General features: G+C 39.9%; 1 non-coding gene across 1 annotated transcript; it reads left to right on the plus strand.

Annotated features, from left to right (window-relative positions):
• The first annotated feature begins 14,608 nt into the window (after positions 1-14,608).
• Gm25802 lies at positions 14,609-14,685 on the plus strand. The gene has a single exon (XR_003954761.1). It is a non-coding gene; the product is annotated as a small nucleolar RNA SNORD81 (small nucleolar RNA).
• Positions 14,686-21,311: the final 6,626 nt, after the last annotated feature.

Raw genomic sequence — 21,311 nt, forward strand, 5'->3', positions numbered from 1 at the left:
TTTAACATGAAGTGTGTGTGTGTGTGTGTGTGTGTGTGTGTGTGTGTGTGTGTGTGTGTGTGTGTGTTTCATCAGGGTTTCAGGGTTGCTTACAGGAGCCTGAGTAACAGGTTATTTACAAGAACACAGACCCATTATCAGTGACTGCAACAATAAAAAAGAAATGTTTCTTCCTCCCACAGCAACCATTAATTGAATGTGGATCCCCAGGGAAGAGTGAAGCCTGTGAATCACTCTTCCACTAGCTTCTTTTTACTGCCTCTGTATCTTCAGGAAGATGTGGAGCCTGTGAGCAGTCCACAACACTCCGTTACTTCCTCCAGTTCTTACATCCTTCCTGCCCTGCCTCCTACAGTGCTCCTAGGGCCTTCAAGGGGATCATAGAGCATAAATCCCTATTCTCATCATGTTGGTCACTTATGAGTCTTTATAGTTATTACTTCCCACTGCAAAGGGAAGCTTCTCTGATGAGTACTGACAGGAACATTCATTTATGGGCATAGACATAATTGTATAAAAGGCAGTCTGAAGGTAACATCATTGTCTAGTCACCAAACCCATAACATAGGCTCCTCAGTAGTGCCTATGACTTCCCCAGCCATGAGCTTTTGACCAGGTCTACAGTGCCAATGTGAATTTCCTCCTTGAAAGCAGGACTCAAGTCCAATCAGAAAGTGGTTATTCTACCAGTAAATACTAAAATCTAGAGAGAAATGGCACTCTCCTAGTTGAACAGATATGGTGGCTGCTGTTGGGGGGTGGGGGGCAGAGAGAAGAGGTATCTCTCTCCCTGGATATAGACAGTCCAAAATCTGAGTTACCATGGTTGGGGGTCCTGACTGAGCCCAGGGTAAATTAGCTGATCTTTTGTCTTTAGGCATGGAGTAGCATGGGAAAGCGGAATCCAAGGGAACACCAAGTAAAGCACCATGCTGTTACTCACAGATGCTTTCGCACCAGGCTTCCTTGCGGCGAGCAGAGATGAAGCTATGCTACTGGAAAGAAAGAAAGAAAGAAAGAAAGAAAGAGAGAGAGAGAGAGAGAGAGAGAGAGAGAGAGAGAGAGAGAGAGAGAAAGAAAGAAAGAAAGAAAGAGAGAGAGAGAGAGAGAGAGAGAAAGAAAGAAAGAGAGAAAGAATTTCATAATTTCATGGTTCTTAGGCCTTAAAAGCCAGACATTTATTTATTTATTTATTTATTTATTTATTTATTTATTTATTCTCCTCTTCCTCTTTCTTGAGGCCAGGTGTCATGAGCCCAGGCTGGCCTTCAAATCACTATATAGGGTACGCTGAGCTTGAACTGCTTTCTTATTCGCTCTCGCTCCTAAATCCTAAGATTACAGGTGTGCACTGCCACACAAAGACTCAAAGCCCTGACATTTAAAATAAGAGGAACGGAAGTGAACCAAAGTGGTAATATAATCCCAACCCAGTTTAATTCCTGATTAGATAGAATTGAAGATTCTATCTAACAGAAACCCTGTATAATAACTTTCTCAACTTGGTGAAGGGCAAGCATTTTCTGTAGATGGTCATTAACTATTTTGGCTTTTCTCTTCTCTCATATATAAAGCTTCTAGCATGTAACAAAAGAATTACCAGGCATGCAAAGAAGCAGGAAGATTCAGCATAAATCAGAAGAATACAGTAAAATAAGACAAACTCACAAATGAGTTAGATCTTGACCTTATGAAATGTGGACATTGCACTAACCTAACAATGTCTAGAATTTAAATAAGTAGACATTCAAGTCAAATGAACAGTGGTGGAGGAAATAAAGTAAGTGAGATCTCAAATAATAAACAAATAAAATCATTTACTTAAAAACATGTTCCCAAAACTATATATTTGCTTAACTTAGTAGTAGACTAGGAAAACCTGAAAAAGGATTTAATGAAATCAAAGATGAGTTAATGTTATAATCAGAGTGAATAAAGATAAAGAACAAAATCTACAAATACCAGAGCTTCACATACTAGTGAGATTAAAACAAATGCTCAAAAAATGCAGTTGCAGTCACAGAAAAGAGACAGAAGAGGAATAATGAATGAGATTCAGAGACAGAAGTAAGGAGACACAAGAAATAACTGAAAAAAATAAGGATTTCCTAAAATGTATGATCCTCATCAGCACTCAGATATTTAAAAGCTAATTAAGACTCCTAATGGTGGAAATGTAAAAACCTGATTATAATTTCTAATTGAGTAAATATAAATAATACTCTATTTGACTGGTCAGCAAATCAAAACTGAAAAAGAAACTATTTTTATTAGGTATTTTCCTCATTTACATTTCCAATGCTTTCCCAAAAGTCCCCCATACCCTCCCCCCCACTCCCCTACCCACCCATTCCCACTTTTTAGCCCTGGCATTCCCCTGTACTGGGGCATATAAAGTTTGCAAGTCCAATGGGCCTCTCTTTCCAGTGATGGCCAACTAGGCCATCTTTTGATACATATGCAGCTAGAGACACGAGCTCCGGAGTACTGGTTAGTTCATATTGTTGTTCCACCTATAGGGTTGCAGTTCCCTTTAGCTCCTTGGGTACTTTCTCTAGCTCCTCCATTGGGGGCCATGTGACCCATCCAATAGCTGACTGTGAGCATCCACTTCTGTGTTTGCTAGGCCCTGGCATAGTCTCACAAGAGACAGCTATATCTGGGACCTTACAGCAAAAGCTTGCTAGTGTATGCAATGGTGTCAGCGTTTGGAAGCTGATTATGGGATGGATCCCTGGATATGGCAATCACTAGATGGTCCATCCTTTTGTCACAGATCCAAATTTTGTCTCTGTAACTCCTTCCATGGGTGTTTTGTTCCCAATTCTAAGAAGGGGCAAAGTGTCCACACTTTGGTCTTCATTCTTCTTGAGTTTCATGCGTTTAGCAAATTGTATCTTATATCTTGGGTATCCTAGGTTTCTGGGCTAACATCCACTTATCAGTGAGTACATATTGTGTGAGTTCCTTTGTGACTGGGTTACCTCACTCAGGATGATGCCCTCCAGGTCCATCCATTTGCCTGAGCCTCATTTTTTTAATGGGGTTATTTGATTTTCTGGAGTCCACCTTCTTGAGTTCTTTATATATATTGGATATTAGTCCTCTATCTGATTTAGGATAGGTAAAGATCCTTTCCCAATCTGTTGGTGGCCATTTTGTCTTATTGACAGTGTCTTTTACCTTACAGAAGCTTTGCAGTTTCATGAGGTCCCATTTGTCAATTCTTGATCTTACAGCACAAGCCATTGCTGTTTTATTCAGGAATTTAAAAGAAACTATTAAGACAGATACTCTACCTGTGCTCTCTAACACAGTACCTCCCAACTAGAGTCACCTCAAGACTGCTTGCCAGGGATTATGATTCTTTTCTAGCACCTCTTCTTTCCCTTCGGACTCCCCAGACCTTAAAACTCTCACTCTCTGTAACATTCTCTCCAGGCCACATGGCATGGATACACAGGTAACCTACCTGCACTCTGTATTACAAACACTCTCAATTCCAGTCACCCTACAGCTGTGTGTGCCAGATCCACCCTCCGGGTCCAGCCAGACTCAAACATCCTGTAGTCTGGCCCAGCCTGCCCAGGTGACCTAACATTACTCTGCCTGTGCTCTCCCCAGTCACTATATATATGCTTGGTCCCCAAACTAGGACACCAGCAAAGCCTAGTGAGCTCTACTTTTGCATTTCTAACCTCCAGATTTGGGTTAAGGGGCATATCCAGATCATTTTGCTGTGTCACATCAAGTATACAACAAACACAATAAGTCTACATTTCTGGTCTCATTAATATACATGAAAGATGAAGATCATATGCCCCCTCCTGAAATCAACCAGTCCTACAGAAATGTTCTTCTATGAGAACTATTTAGATGAACCCCAGGATACAGAACTTAAATGAACAATCATAAGCATCATCAAAGAATTCAAGGAGTTTAAAGAAGATATAAATAGCTCAAAAAACATAAAGTATTAACTAAAAGAGAATAAATGCCTGAATGATAGCAAAGAAGATACAAACATAAAGCTGAATGAAATAACAAAGACAACAAAGGATTTGAGAACCAAACTTAATGAAGAGATATAAATATTAAAGAAAACAATAAAGGTAGACTAGAAAAACTCAACAGCAAAATTAGAAAACTCAGAGGGAAACCATACAAGTAGAATGAATCAAGTAGAAGAGAGAATGTCTGGACTTAAAGACAAACTAGAGAAATTAGACCACACAGGTAAACAATATGAAAGGAAAATTAAAATCACAGAAAAGGAACATTCAGAAAATGTGGGATACAGTGAAAAGGCAAGATCCTCTAATTACTGACACAGGTGAAGGAAATGAATCCCAGGTTAATGGAATAGACCAGATCTTCAACAAGCTCATGGAAGACAACTTCGTCAAACTAAGAAAAGACCCAGTAACAAGAAGCACAGAACACCAAAAGTAGAGAGATCAGAAAAGAAATTCCCTTCAGTATATCATAGTTAAAACACTAAATACACAGAACAAAGAATATTGAAAGTTGCAAGAAAAAAACATAAATAATCTACAAAGAAATACTAATCTTAAGAAATACTAATTTTGCAATGAAGATTTGAAAGCCAAGAAAGCCTGGAACAATGTACTTCAAGTTCTAAAAGAAAATGAATTCCAATGAGAGTATTATACCCAGGAAACTATCATCCATAAATGAAGGAAAAGAAAAAACTTTTCATGATACAAACAGGCTAAAAAATTAATGTCCATCAAACTGATTCAAAAAAGAATACTGGAAGCAGTGCTTCAAACTAAAAAACAAGAACAAAACCAAAACCAAAAGAAACGAGTATAGCCTTAATTATTGAAACACAGAACACAACTAAGAACACAAGAATAAAACAATAAAAATGACTGCAATCAATATACACCTTCAGATAATTACTTTAAATATTTTATTAGATATTTCCTTCATTTACATTTCAAATGCTATCCCGAAAGTCCCCTATACCCTCCCCCCCAACCCTGCTCCCCAACCCACACACACCCCCTTCCTGCCCCTGGTATTCCCCTATACTGGGGAATATAATCTTTGTAAGACCAAGGGCCTCTCCTCCCATTGATGGGCGACTAGGCCATCCTCTGCTACATATGGAGCTAGAGACATGAGCTCTGGGGGTACTGGTTAGTTCATATTGTTGAAATATTAATGGCATCAATTCTCTAATGCCTGAATGGATTAAGAAACAAAATCTATCTTTCTGTCTACAAAAATTCATCTTAACTTTAAAGATAGGCACCAATGTAAAGTGAAAGCATTGGGGGGAAAGTTATGCTAAGCAAAAGAGATAAAAAAAGCAAGCACAGTATCCGAATATCTGGAAAAATAGGCTTCATACTACAATTAAACAAGAGTTAAAAAGGAATACTGTTGCAGTAAATCTCCAACCCAAATATGCCCCAGAAATGAAAACACAACTCAATATGAATACATACTGTGCACCTAGATTGGGCAGATCTACCACTACACTACTAGCTTCCACATCTTTGAGACCCCTTAGAATTTGTGGTTTCTCCAGGCCATGTGCTTCTGCTCTGCTTTTCTTCTTCTTCCTCCTCTGTGTTCTCTCTCTCTCTCTCTCTCTCTCTCTCTCTCTCTCTCTCTCTCTCTCTCTCTTCCATTTTCTCCTTCTCTCTCCCCCTTCCACTTCACCTTCCCTCTATCTGCCCAATCATCAGCTCTCCTTTATTTTACAAATTAAGGTAGGAAGCAGGTTTACAGAAAATCACCTGAGTGTTGACTCATTCCTTCTTCGAAACCCTTCACAGGAGAACAGAATTGACATCAAATATAATTAGCTCCAGGGCTATCCCAACAATTGCCACTTTCTGTCCAATTAAAAGATTATTTTATCTCAGATACAATTGAACATTACTATTACTATCTTGTAACTTATAAAGTATAAGAGACCTAACATCCAATCCATCATCTTTGTTAATTAAATAGAACCTCTGTCATCTATCCTTACTTAAAAGACTATATATAGTTCTGCACCTGGATATGTCTTGGCTTTAGATTGAATGCCATCTGAAAACCTTCCTCTCGAAGTAAAAATCCTGGGTTGGCTACAAGACTATGTAGTTTTTCAACCCCATCAGAAATCCAAGAACAACTGATATTAACTGAAAATATATAGGAAGCCTAACATACCTTTCAAAACTTAGCTAATTTATACAGACCACTGATCACTTGGACAGTCCCTTACTTTAACATGTTGGAGCATTGGTCTTTAGCCTACTGGCCAGGGTCATCTGACAGACTTAGAGAAATAGGAATATTAAAGACTAGCTTACTCTGTCTCAGCAGAATTAAGCTGTCCTAACCTGTAATTGTGTCCTTTCTTTGGACAGTATTATGTCTGTAGATGAAATGAGGCAATTCTTGCCTAGTGGTTGTTTTGCCACAACTGGAGTAATTCAAAGACAGGGAAAGCTGTCAGGAGGAGACTAGTTTCAACAACAAGTGAATAAATAACATTAAATATCACATTCTGTGGACTTCTGACGTTTTTTAAAACCAACTATCTATGTGAAGTAATCTGGACCATTCTCTGTTACCTACTCTCAGCCATTTCTGATTAAAATAACTGAAAACACCCTAAAAATAAACTCAGAGCAATGAATTTCCTATTTGGCCCTTAACTCACAGGCTTAATAATCTAAGATCTGTTTATAATAACAGCAATAGAAGGACTGTGTCCAAGCCCTGTACTTCAAAATTATTAGCATCAAAGACAACCTATAATAACCACCCCCAGCCCCAAAGCTTAGGGAACTGGAATGACAATTCTTCATAACATCTTCAAACTGAATATAGGTGTTGAGATATTTTTGAAGTGAGGAGGAAGGGTAAGGAAATGAAGGAGTTGGTTAGCCTTAAGAAGGTCAATCCAATGATTGTATTAGTCTCTGATGTCTGTGTCCTGACTGGATCCGGATGAAAACCCAAGACATCAGGAGTTTCAGCAGGTCAGTTCAGCATGTCTAATGATGAAATTCACCAAGGCTGTATATTCTGTAAAATATAAATCTCAAAACAAATTTTAGTATTATCAAGATAAACTTTTTGTTTGATTCTCTGGAATCTAGTTCTTCAGCGGTTCTCCCTCTATCAAATCTAATCCATATAACTCTAGAAGGTATAAATACCTTAATCACCTTTTCCAAAAACACGAAGACAAAATCTTTTCCACAAATCAACATATCCTTCAGCCTCAGTAACCAGGAAAACCTGTACCTTGCCCTCTGTCCCAGTGGAACAATAAAACAACCACAATACTCAAAATCACACACATTTTAGCCTATTTAGACCTTTCTAAATTGTCATGTCAGGATTTAAACCCAAAATCCCCGTGGAGCCCAACATTAGACAGAATATGCGTCTACTGCAGACTTTATCATACCATCTTTAAAACAATTGATTCACACTTCTATTTCCCTTTCCTTTCCTCTTTCCTTTCCTCTTCTCTCTTTTTGTTTCCTTTCCTCTTTCCTTTCCTTTCCTCTTTCCTTTTCTTTCTATACCTGCTTATAAGAGGCAACTTGTCAAACCAGGATTTAAACCCAAAATTCCTGTGGAGCTCACATTAGACAGAAGATCAGTCTCCTGTAAGACTTATTCGAGCAATATATGTTTATACCATCTTTAAGTATCAAAAGGTTAAATTTCTCTCTTTATATCAATGAATTACCTGGTCCAGGGCCCTTTGTACCTTTGTCTCCCAATTCTTTATTCACAGGGAGGAGCTGAGTGTAAAAAGAGCCACACTGTCTGTGCCCCTGTTTGGAGGTGGGGGAGGCAGGGTGGGGAGCAAAGGATACAGGGAAGCAAACACAGAAAGGCTCTCTCGGGCATAGATGCCTCTCTGCCATTCTCTGTAGGCCCCTCAAATCCAGTCAGCTTCAAATCCACCATGTTGCAGCCTATATCACTGCCCAAGCCCCATTCAGGGGTTGGGGGGACAGTGAATTTTTCTCTCAGGTTAGTTGAATTCAAATCAATACCTTGAGCGGCATTTTGTTGCGGTAAATCTCCAACCCAAATATGCCCCAGCAATAAAAACACAACTCAATTAATATGAATACATGCTGTGCACCTAGATTGGGCAGATCTACCGCTACACTTCTATCTTCCACATCTCTGAGACCCCTTAGAACTTGCGGTTTCTCTAGGCCATGTGCTTCTGCTCTGCTTTTCTTCTTCCTCCTCCTGTGTGTCCTCTGTGTCCTCTCTCTCTCTCTCTCTCTTTCTCTCTCTCTCTCTCTCTCTCCCATTTTATCCTTCTTCTCTCTCCTCCTTCTGCTCCATCTTCCCTTTATCTGCCCAATCATCAGCTCTCCTTTATTTTACAAATTTAGATGGGAAGCAAGTTTATAGGAAATCACCTGAGTGCTGACTCATTCTTGTTTGCAACCCCTCACAGGAGAATGGAATTAACATCAAATATCATTAGGACCAGGGCTATCCACAACAGAACACTTCATTTTAACCAAGGGACCAGTTAACCAAGAAGATGTTACAATTACCAAACACTGATGCACCCAATTTCCTAAAATGCATGCTTTTGGAACTAAAATACACAGATTAACACCAATAAATAATTTTAGTATCTAGGGAGATTATCCAGACAAAAATGAAATAGAAAAACATCAGAAGTAGATGCTATCATGCATTAAATGGTTCTAATATAGCTACAGAATATTTCACCCAAAAATCAGAGACTATAGATTCTATTAAACAGCCCATGGAAGTGCCTTTAAAATAGATCACATCCTGAAACACAAAATACATATTAACAAAATCAGAAATTTTAAAGAACTATGAGTGCACTTCCTGTTTGACCGTAATAAGTTAAAATTTAAAATTGATACCAAGCAAATCTCTAGTGAATACACAGCTCATGGAGATTAATCATTATTGAATGTTGAGTGAGTCAAAGAAAAAAATCAAGAAAGAAGTTAAAAAAAAAAAACCCTTGGAACTAAATGAAAATTAAAACACAACACAACAAAACTTCTTGGACTCATTAAATGAAGTCTTAAGATGGAAATTTATAGCTATAATGCCTACATTAAGAAAGTAGAAAAAGCACAAACAAATGACATAATGGTGTAACCCAAGAATTTTGAAGAGCAAGAACAATTCAAACCCAAATCAAGTAGACATAAGGAATAATAAAAATTAGACCAGAACTTATTAAGATAGAAACAAAGAAAATAATCAATATATCTGAGAGCTGGTTCTTTGAGACGATAAAATTGACAGACCCTTGGCCCAACACACAAAAAGAAAGAATGAGATAACTCTAATGAACAGAATTCATCAAAGACCTTAACATACAATCTGAGACACTGAATCTGTTAGAAAAATCATAGTTAGTAACTACAAAATATAAGTATAGGAAAGGATTTTCTGAATCAGACTCTATCTGCCTAAGAGTTAAAGCAAGAGTTTAATCAAGAAAATGCACTCCAGTCTTGCCCATGGGCCAATCTGGTCAGAGCATTTGCCTCTTCCCAAATTAGTGTCAAGTTGACTAGACCTAGCTAGCATAGCTAGAAAATGGAAAGAATACAAATGTCCTTCAACTGACTAATGGATAATAAAAAACAGTTCATATACATAGTGGAGTACTATTCAACTATAAATAAAAATGAAACCATAAGACATTCAAGTATATGAATAGAACCAGAAAATATTATATTGAATGAGGTAGCCTAGACCCAGAAACTCATACTGAATGTTCTTTCTCATCTGTAGTTTTTAGCTCCAAATCTTCAGATGTGAATATATAACCTAGAGTAATTGCAGAAACCAGAAATATAAAGTGGGGGATCTCTCCTTGGGGGATTGCTAGAAAGGGAAATGGCAGGATAGATTAATATAAAAGAAATGAGGAAAAAAAACAGAGCATCAACTGGGAGTAGGGAAGAGGTCAATACAAAAGGAGGGGGGACCCAGGAACTCTGCCTGACTAGAGGGACAGGTTCCTTTGGTCTGGGCCAGTGCCCTGAGCAGACCTTGTGCTTGAACTCCAGCAGCCAGTCCCATAACACCCAGTGGGAAGATCCATTCTCAGGAGCTCTAACATTCCCAGGATCATAGAGTCAAAGGTAAGGTCACAACAACTGCCCCAGCACTGGAAGTAACTGGGACCAGTGGGACCCGGGCATCCAGGAACTCTACCTGACCAGTGGCATGAGTTCCTTCTGGTCTGAGTCAGTGCCCTGGGCAGACCTTGGGTGGGAACTCCACAGCCAGTCCCACAACAACACCCAGAAGAAGCTCCACTCCCAGGTGCTCTAACACTCCCAGGACCACAGAATCCCAGGATCCTAGGAGCTTGGTTACACCAGGAACCCAGGGCCCCAGAGACACCCTGACTCCCAGGAGCTCTGACACACCCAGGATCTCAGGATCCGAGGATCCCAGAATAACAAAATCACAGAGACAGCTGAACTCTGAGGAGTTCTGACACAACCAGGATAACAGGAAGGATAGACTCCAGTCAGTTATATTAAGGTCAGGCAGCACTAGAGATAATCAGATGACAGGAGGCAAGCATAAGAACATAGGCAACAGAAACCAAGGTTACTTGGCATCATCAGAACCCAATTCTCCCACAACAGTAAGTCCTGGATACACCATCATATTGGAAAAGCAACATTCAGATCTAAAACCATTTCTCATGATGGTGATAAAGACTTTAAGAAGGACATAAATAACTCCCTTAAAGAAATACAGGAGAACACAGGTAAACAGCTAGAAGCTCTTAAAGAGGAAACACAAAAATCCCTTAAATAATTATAGGAAAACACAATCAAACAGACAAAGGAAAGGAACAAAACTATCAAAGATCTAAAAATGGAGATAGAAACAATAAAGAAATCACAAAGGGAAACAACCCTGGGGTTAGAAAACCTAGGAAAGAGATTAGGAGTCATAGATGCAAGCATCACTAACAGAATACAAGAGATAGAAGAGAGAATCTCAGGAACAGAGATACCATGGAAAACATTGACAAAACAATTACAGAAAATGCAAAAAGCAAAAAGCTCCTAACCAAAACCATCCAGGAAATCCAGGACACAATGAGAAGACCAAACCTAAGGATAATAGGTATAGAAGAGAACAAAGATTCCCAACTTAAAGGGCCAGTAAACATCTTCAACAAAATTATAGAAGAAAACTTTCCTAACCTAAAGAAAGAGATGCCCATGAATATACAAGAAGCCTACAGAACTCCAAATAGACTGGACCAGAAAAGAAATTCCTCCTGTCACATAATAATCAAAACCCCAGATTCACTTAACAAAGAAAAAATATTAAAAGCAGTAAGGGAAAAAGGTCAAGTAGCATATAAAGGCAGACCTATCAGACACTAAAAGAACACAAACACCAGCCCATGCTACTATACCCAACAAAACTCTCAATTACCATAGATGGAGAAACCAAGATATTCCATGACAAAACCAAATTTACACAATATCTTGTCACAAATCCAGCCCTATAAAGGATAATAGATGGAAAACGCAAACACAAGGAGGGAAACTACACCCTAGAAAAAGCAAGAAAGGAGTCATTCAACAAACCCAAAAGAAGATATCCACACAAACATAATTCCACCTCTAACAACAAAAAATTACAGGAAGTAACAATAACTTTTCCTTAATACTCTTAACATTAATGGACACAATTCCCCAATAAAATGACATAGACTAATAGACTGGATACGTAAGCAGGACCCAGCATTTTTCTGCATACAGGAAACACATCTCACTGACAAAGACAGACACTACCTCAGAGACAAAGATTGGAAAACAATTTTCCAAGAAAATGGTCCCAAGAAACAAGCTGGAGTAGCCATTCTAATATTGAATAAAAGCAACTTTCAACCAAAAGTTATCAAAAAAGATAAGGAGGGACACTTCATACTGGTCAAAGGAAAAATCTACCAAGATAAACTCTCAATTCTGAGCATCTATGTTCCAAATGCAAGAGCACCCACATGCAAAAAAGAAACATACTAAAGCTCAAAGCAAACATCACACCCCACACAATAATAGTGGGAGACTTCAACATCCTATTCTCAGCAATGAACAGATCATGGAAACAGAAAGTAAGCAGAGACACAGTGAAACTAACAGAAGTTATAACCAAATGGATCTAACAGATATTTATAAATCATTTCATCCTAAAGCAAAAGAATATATCTTCTTGTCAGCACCTCATGGTACTTTCTCCAAAACTGACTATAGTTGGTCACAAAACAGACCTCAATAGATACAAGAAGACTGAAATCATCCCATGCACCCTATCAGATTACCACAGATTAAGACTGGTCTTAAATACCAGCAAAAACAGCGGAAAGCACACATACACATGGGAGCTGAACAATTGTCTACTCAATGATAACTTGGTCAAGGAAGAAATAAAGAAAGAAATTAAAGGCTTTTTTAGAATTTAATGAAAATGAAGACACATCATACCAAAACTTATGGGACACAATGAAAGCAATGGTAAGAGGAAAACTCATAGCTCTACATGCCTCCAAAAAGAAACTGAAGTGAGCTTCCACTAGCAACTTGACGACACACCTGAAAGTTCTAGAACAAAAAGGATCAAATATACCCAAGAGAAGTAGATGGCAGGAAATAATAATAATTCAGGGCTGAAATCAACCAAACAAAAAGAACTATACAAAGAATCAACAAAACCAGGAGCTGGTTCTTTGAGAAAATCAACAAGATAGATAAGTCCTTAGCCAGACTAATCAGATGGCACAGAGATAGTATCCAAATTAATAAAATCAGAAATGAAATGAGAGACATAACAACAAAATATATCTTAAAATAATTATTCTATTTGTTGAATATTAACAGATGAAAATAGTAAAATCCTGTTCTACACAAAAAAAAAAAAAGAAGGGGGAAGGAGGAAAAATACTGCTGAGAATGCTTGTAATAGCTATATTATACTGATCAATGTTGTGATTCACAGGCATTGTGGGTGGGTAAGACTATTGAATTATTTCTTCCTTGGCAGCTTGCATAGCACCTTATGGTATAATCCAGTTTGATTCCTCTTAATCCTTAATCCTGTATATTACTATTTATACTCACCTAAAGTTATACATAATGCATTTAAGTATATGTGTACACATATGAACATAATTTAAAATGAAATTATGTCACTTGAGATCTTATTGTTTCTCCTCAAGAGCCATTAACTATCTAACAAAAGCTCCACTACCAGGCATGGGAAACCTCCCCTTGAAGTGTTGGTCAAGGGAGTTCAAGGGGCTCCCAGAACATTATGTTATTGTAGTTGCCTTTGGTTGCTTCCCAGAAATTGACATTATGTCCATATTACTGAAGACACCACACACTTCGGATACAGGATTAAGAGGAATCAAACTGCATCTGCCTCCTACTTGAGGACTAGTGTTCATTATACCATAAGGTGCTATGCAAGCTGTCAAAGAAATTCAATATTCCTATCCACCCATGATGCCTGTGAATCACAACAATGATCAGCATGACAAAATAGCTCTAAATGAGCAACAGTGGCACTTCTACAGCTGTCTATTTGGATGTAAGACCTGCTGAATAGGAGGGAAAACATGCTTAGTACTGAAAACATAGCCAACCACAAGTATCTACTGATGACCTGGAGAAAAGATAGCATCTTCAACAGATGGTGCTGGTCAAACTGCACATGTACATGTGGAAAATTAAAATAGATACATATCTATCATTGTGCACAAAATTCAATTCCAAATGGATCAAGGACCTCAGCATAAGACCAGATACCTTGAAACTGAGGGAACAGAAAGTGGAGAATAGCTTTGAATTCATTGGCACAGGAAAAGACTTTTGGAACAGGACACCAATAGCAAAGACACTAAGACCAATGGGAACTTATGACATTGAGAAGCTTCTATAGAGAATGCAACATCATTTAAAAGAAATGGAAGCCTACAGAATGGGGGAAAGTTTTATCAAGAGAACAAATTACACACTTTTAGTGATTGATAGGTTAGGTCCCAGTTCATTGAGGATGGTACAGTCCCTGGGGAGTGAGCAAGCTAGTATGCAGCATCCTCCATAACCTCTCCATCAGCTCCTACCTCCAAGTTCCAGCCCTGCTTGAGTTCCTGCCCTGACTTCCTTCAAGGATGGACTATGATGTGGACGTGTAAGCCAAATAAACCCTTTCTTCCCCAACTTGCTTTTGGGCATCGTGTTTCATTATAGCAATAGTAATCCTAATGAGGATAGACGTTGGTACCAATATGATGGGGGTGTATTTCTGTGACAGACCTGACCATGTTGTTTTGGGAAGGATTGTGAAAGGACTTTGGAACTTTAGGCTAGAAAAGTCATTGATTGTTGAGAACTCAGTGGGCTGCTCTGTAGGCGCGGGGAAGACAAGAATGTTGAGAGCAGTGTAGACAATGTAGGCCTGGCTTGTGAAGTTTCAGTGGGAAGCAGAGACATCCCCAGCCAATTTGTGTTGTTTGGGCACCTGGAGCTGAAGAATTAGCTGTGATTAGGACACATGTGACCAGGACACATGATGATCTCACCCCAACTTGGACTCTCTCACTGATTACTTGATGACAGTAAAAGACGTGATATTCTGTGTTTAACAGTTACCATTTAAGTTAAAATTGTGGAAATGTGCCTAACAGCTACCTCTGTTGCAGGTGCCTGGATGGAGGATTGAATAGAAAATGTGTCAGATTATACATTGTGCTCTCAAGAATTTTACCATTAAAGTGCATTGCATAACAAAACAAAACACAACACAACAAAACAAAACAAGAGACCAGAGCCCTTAAGGTAAAAATCTTCGTTTTGCTGGGACAATGGATGATGGTCAGGTGGGGCTAAAGAAAGAATTAGCTATGACTAAGAAATGAGCAGCATCACTGACATGAAGTCTTCAAAGAAGTGTTTGCTAAGAGTTATCACATGGAAGCTTTATTCTAGAGATGGCCTAAGTTGTACCTTGCTTTGGAAGCCAAACTTCATAATGGGTGAGAGTCTCCCAAGTGGTACTAGTTTTGAAGGCACAACAGGTGAAAGTTCAGCCCAGTTGCCCCAAGAAAAGTCCCAGCAGTTTTAGAGACGCCAGTACCATGGGAGAGCCACCAAGGACAGCATCAGCAGTGGAGGGAGCCAACTGGATCCTAGAAGACAAGCTGTGTGTGCTGTAGAGGACTGAGCTGGTTAAGTGACCCAAATCCTTTGGAGGAGCCCAGACCGCAAGTGGATTGCAGACATTGAATATTGAGTTTATTGAGTTAGTTACACAGTTGAGTTTTGTTCTGCTTTGAATTGATTGTAACTGTGTCCTGGTTCTTCCCTCTTGAAGTAAGAAAATACTTAATTTATTCACTTTTTTTTTTATTTTACAGAGTCCACAGTTGAGAGACTTTAAATTTTAAACAGGAAAATTTGGAGTTTAACAGAGAGTCTCGATTTTAAAAGAGACGGAATAGTTTTAAAAAGTAAAGACTGTAAGGCTTTTTAAGTTCGTGAAATGTTTACTATTGTGATGTCTACATCAGTGTGTGGTAATAGGAATGAAAAAGAAAGGGAGGGTAGCCTAACAGTGACGTGTTTGTGTGTCAAGTTGGCAAAGGGTCGATTGTGCTTGCTAGTTTTGTCAACCTGACACAAGCTAAAGTTATTTGAGAGAAGTAACCTTGGTTTTAAAAAGTCTCTATAAGATTGGGCTATAGACAAGCCCAAAGAGCATTTTATTAATTAGTGGTTGATAAGAAAGGGTCCAACTCGTAGGTGATGCCAATCCTGGGCTGGTGGTCCTGGGTTCTATAAGAAAGCAGGTTGATGGAGATACAGGGAGCAAGTTAGCAAGCAGCACTCCTCCGTGGCTTCTGAATCAGCTTCTGCCTCCAGGATCCTACCTTGTTTGAGTTCCTGTCCTGACTTCCTTTAATTATGGACTACAGTGAGGAAGTCTAAGCCAAACAAAGCCTTTTCCTTAACTTGCTTTTGGCCATGGTTTTTCATCATAGCAATAGTAATAGTTTTTTATTTGATTGGTGTGTGTGTGTGTGTGTGTGTGTGTGTGTGTGTGTGTGTGTGTGTGAGAGAGAGAGAGAGAGAGAGAGAGAGAGAGAGGCAGAGAAGACAGACAGGCAGGCAGAATATGAAGTCAGGTGGGTAGGGAGGTGGAAAGGACCTGGGAAGACTTACAATAGGGGAAAGAATGTAATCAAAATATACTGTATAAACATTTTTTAAAAGAATAAAAGGCCATGAATTTGAAAAGACATGGGAGAGGGACAAGGCCAGTGAGGAGTGTTGTAGGGAGGAGAGGGGAAGGAAATGATGCAATAACATTTTAACTAAATTAAAATTTTTAATTTAAAAAATTATTAAAAGTATCCAGAAAACACAAGAGCACATGTATTGTAGGCACAAGTGGCTCTAACAGTGAATTCTACCAAACGTTAAGAAAGAAATTATTCTGTGCAATCTTTTCCAGAAAATGGATAAGGAACAAATGCTTTCATTTCTTTCTTTCATTTTTTAAAGTTGTAAGAAGATCTATTTCTCTTTTTTTCCCCATTAATTAGTTTATTTATTTACTTTACATCCCAATCAAAGCTTCCTCTCCTTCTTCTCCTCCCTCTCCTCCCTCTCCTCCCTCTCCTCCCTCTCCTCCCTCTCTTCCCTCTCCTCCCTCTCCTTCCTCTCCTCCCTCTCCTCCCTCTCCTTCCTCTCCTTCCTCTCCTCCCTCTCCTTCCTCTCCTCCCTCTCCTCCCTCTCCTCCCTCTCCTTCCTCTCTTCCCTCTCCTCCCTCTCCTCCCTCTCTTCCCTCTCCTCCCTCTCCTTCCTCTCCTCCCTCTCCTCCCTCTCCTTCCTCTCCTTCCTCTCCTCCCTCTCCTTCCTCTCCTCCCTCTCCTCCCTCTCCTCCCTCTCCTCCCTCTCTTCCCTCTCCTCCCTCTCCTTCCTCTCCTCCCTCTCCTCCCTCTCCTTCCTCTCCTTCCTCTCCTTCCTCTCCTCCCTCTCCTTCCTCTCCTCCCTCTCCTCCCTCTCCTTCCTCTCCTTCCTCTCTTTCTTCTCCTTCCTCTCTTTCCTCTCCTTCCTCTCCTCCCAGTCCCTCCCATTCACCTCACCTCCTCCCATCCCTACCTCCCTTTCTCCTCAGAGAGGGGGAGGCCTCCTATGGAAATCAAGTTGCAGTAGGACTAGGGGGATCTTCTCCTATTGAGGCTAGGTGAGGCAGCCCAGTTAGGGGAAAGGGATCCAAAGGCAGACAACAGAGTCAGAGACAGCCTCTACTCCAACTATTAGGGGTCCCACATGAAGACAAAGTTGCACATCTGTTACAAGTGGGTAGAGGGCCTAGATCCATGCCATACATGCTCTCTGTTTGGTGGTTCAGTCTCTGTGGGCCCCTAAGGATAGTTGATTCTGTAGGTTTTCTTGTGGTGTCCTTAACCTCTCTGCCTCCTTCAATCCTTCCTCCCCATCTTCCACAAGAGTCTCCAAGCTCTACCTATTGCTGCACTGTGGGTCTCTGTATCTGTCTCCGTTAGCTGCTAGGTTAATCCTATCAGGAAATGCAAATAAAAAGGACTGTAACTTTAATTTTTTCGAAGTCTATTTTTAGTGATGGTTCTTAAATGCTTTAACCTCCCTTTTAGTCCACCACCCACTACAGGTAGTGGAAAAGAAAGGATACAGGAGAGTGGACCTGTTTAGAAAGGTTCTTTGGAGCAACTCTCACCTATGTTGTCTGGAAATCAGCAGTTCAGTTCACAGATTAATAGTGGAAGCTCTATCCATTCACAAACACTTTATGGATACACCAGAAGTCCAGTTCAGTAGATTCAGGATAGCAAATGTGAATCAGCAGCGGAGGCACTAGCTATCAGAGACAGCCAGGCCTCAGCCTCTGTTTGTGTCAGCAGCAGGGGCTTAGAGGAATGCCAGGAGAAGTTCTCTGCTATGCCTCTCTCGGCAAATATGATCACATTTTATTGCCCCCTCATCCACCCTCCGACTGTTCCACATCCTATACCTCCTCCCCACCCACCTGTTTCCATGTGGATGTCTCCACCCCACACCCCACCTGACCTCTAAACTCCCTGAGGTCTCCAGTCTCTTGAGGGTTAGGTGCATCATCTCTGAATGAACACAGACCCAGCAGTCCTCTCTCTACTCTATGTGTTTTGGGGGTCTCATATCAGCTCGTGTATGCTGCCTGGTTGGTATTCCAGTATCTGAGAGATCTCAGGGGTCCAGATTAATTGAGACTGCTGGTCCTCTTAAAGGGTTGCCCTTCTCCTCAGCTTCTTTCAGCCTTCCCTAATTTAACAACAGTCAGCTGCTTCTGTCCATTGTTTGGGTTCAAATATCTGCATCTGATCCTTTCAGCTGATTAATGGGTCTTTCAGAGAGCAGTCATGATAGATCCCTTTTTGTGAGCACTCCATAGCCTCAGTAATAGTGTCAGTCCTTGGGACCTTCTCTTGAGCTGGATCCCACTTTGGGCCTGTCACTGGACCTTCTTTTCCTCAGGTTCCTCTCCATTTCCATCCCTGTAATTCTTTCAGACAGGAACAATTTTGGGTCAGAGTTGTGACTGTAGGATGGCAACTCCATCCCTCACTTGATGTCCTGTCTTCCTGCTGGAGGTGGGCTCTATAAGTTCCCTCTCCCTACTGTCCGGCATTTTATCTAAGGTCCCTTCCTTTGACTCCTGAGAGTCTCTCATCTTGGTTTGTTGATGTCTAACTTCTTTATTTATTTTGGATACCAGCCCTCTATCAATGTTGGGTTGATGAAGATCTTTTCCCATTCTGTAGGCTGTAGTTTAATCCTATTGCCAGTGAGTGTCCTTTGCCTTACAGAAGCTTTTCAGGTTCACGAGATTGCATTTATTAATTGTCGATCTTAGTGCCTGAGCTGTTGGTGCTCTGTTCAGGAAGTTGTCTCCTGTACCAATACATTCAAGGATATTCCTCACTTTCTCTTCTATCATATTTAGTATATCTGGTCTTAAGTTGAAGTCTTTGATCCACTTGGACTTGAGTTTTGTAAAGAGTGGTGATATGCATTCTTCTACGTGTAGTCATCCAGTTAGACCACCAGGTTTTGTTGAAGATGTAAAGATGCTTTCTTTTTTTCTCCCACAGTATAGTTTTGGCTTCATTGTCCAAAATCAAGTGTCAATAGGTATGTGGATTTATTTCTGGGTCTTTGATTTAATTCCATTGATCAACCTGTCTGTTTTTATGGCAACACTATGTGGTTTTTATTACTATTGCTCTGTAATACTGCTTGGAATCAGGGATGATGATACCTCCAGAGTTTCTTTTATTCTCCACGAATGTTTTAGCTATCCTGGGATTTTGTTTCTTCATATGAAGTTGAGTATTGCTATTTCAATGTCTGTAAATAATTGTATTGGACTTTTTGATGGGAACTGCATTGATACTGTAAATTGTTTTTGGTACAAAGGCCATTTTCACAATGTTAATCCTACTGATCCATGAGCATGAGAGATCTTTCCATCTTCAACTTCTTTTTTTCAAAGACTTGACATTCTTGTTATACAGGTCTTTCACTTATTGGTTAGAGTTATACTATGATATTTTATATATTTGTGAAGGGTTTTGTTTCTCTAATTTCCATCTCAACCCATTTATCATTTCTATATAGGAGAGCTACTAATCTTTTTTTAGTTAATTTTGTATCCTGCCACTTTGCTGAAGGTGTTTAGAAGAGTTGTTAGAGTTTTCTTGTTGAATTTTTTTTGGGTTCACATATGTATACTATCATATCATCTGTGAATAGCAATACTTTGATTTCTTTCTTTCCTATTTGTATCCCTTTGATCTCCTTTAGTTGTCTTATTTCTATGGCTAAAACCTCAAGTACTTTATTGATTAGAAAGGAAGGAAGCAGACAGCCTTGTCTTGTACCTGATTTTAGTGGAATTGCTTTAAGTTTCTCTCCATCTAATTTAATGTTCTCTATAGGCTTTCTGTATACTGCCTTTATTGTACTTAGGTATGCACTTTGTATCCCTGATTTCTCTAAGACATTTAACATGAAGGGATGTTGGATTTCGTCAAGGACTTTCAGCATCTAATAAAATGATCATGTGGGTTTTTTCTTTTGGTTTGTTTATATAGTGAATTGCACTGATGGATGTACTTTTGTATTTTGAACCATCCTTGCATCCTTGGGATGAAGCCTACTTGATCATAGTAAATAGTGTTTTTCATGTGTTCTTGGATGTGGTTTGAGAGTATATTATTGAATATTTTTGCATTAATGTTCATAAGGGACATTGATCTGAAATTCTCTTTCTTTGTTGAGAGTGTGGTTTAGGGATCACAGTGACTGTGGCCTCATAGCATGAGTTGGGCAATATCTGTTTCTATTTTGTGGAATAGTTTGAGGAATATTGGTGTTAGCTCTTTTTAGAAAGTCTGATAGAATTCTGAGCTAAAACCATCTGACCCTGAGTTTTTCTTTCTTTTTTGGGGGGGAGGGGGAGTGGAGACTTAATGACTGCTTCTATTTCCTTAGGACTTATAGGACTATTTAATGACTTTATCTGGATTTAACTCTGGTAAGAGGTATTTATCAAGAAAATCATCCGGCACCACGGTCCTCTACCCCTGCGTGGTGTATGACCGTGGGCCCGAGAGCGCTCTTGAATAAAAATCCTCTTGCAATTTGCAGCAAGAACGTTTCTCGTTGGTGATTTTGGGGTGTTGCCTCTCCTGAGTCAGAACGTGGGGGAGTCCTCACGTTGTGGGTCTTTCATTTGGTGCGTTGGCCGGGAAACGCGACCACCCCTCACACCCGAGAACCGACTTGGAGGTTTGGGGATCCCCTCTTGTGTGCGTGTGTGCCGGCCAGTGTCTCTGTTTTGAGTGTCTGTTTTCTGAAACGAACGTTGGAACATGTGCTTGTTGTGTTGGGTTGTTTGTGTCTTGTCCTATGTTTCTGAAGCATGGCAAAGTCTGAGTTTGGATCCATCTGAGTTTATTGAGTTTGTGTCTTGGTTTCAGGGTTTCAAGATCATGGGTTTGAGTCCCATCTCGTGCTTTGGTTTCAGGGTTACGAGATCGTGGGTTCAAGTCCCACCTTGTGCCTTGGTTTTACACCTTGCAGAGTGAGGAATAAGTGTGCTTCTCTGGTTTTGGTCGTCTAGGTAGAAGTGGACGATGGTGTTTGTAGACGATGGGGTGATGGGGTTTTCTGAAATGCGCG

Source organism: Mus musculus, chromosome 3 (genome assembly GCF_000001635.26).
Source record: "Mus musculus strain C57BL/6J chromosome 3, GRCm38.p6 C57BL/6J".
NCBI classification, from domain to species: Eukaryota; Metazoa; Chordata; class Mammalia; order Rodentia; family Muridae; genus Mus; species Mus musculus.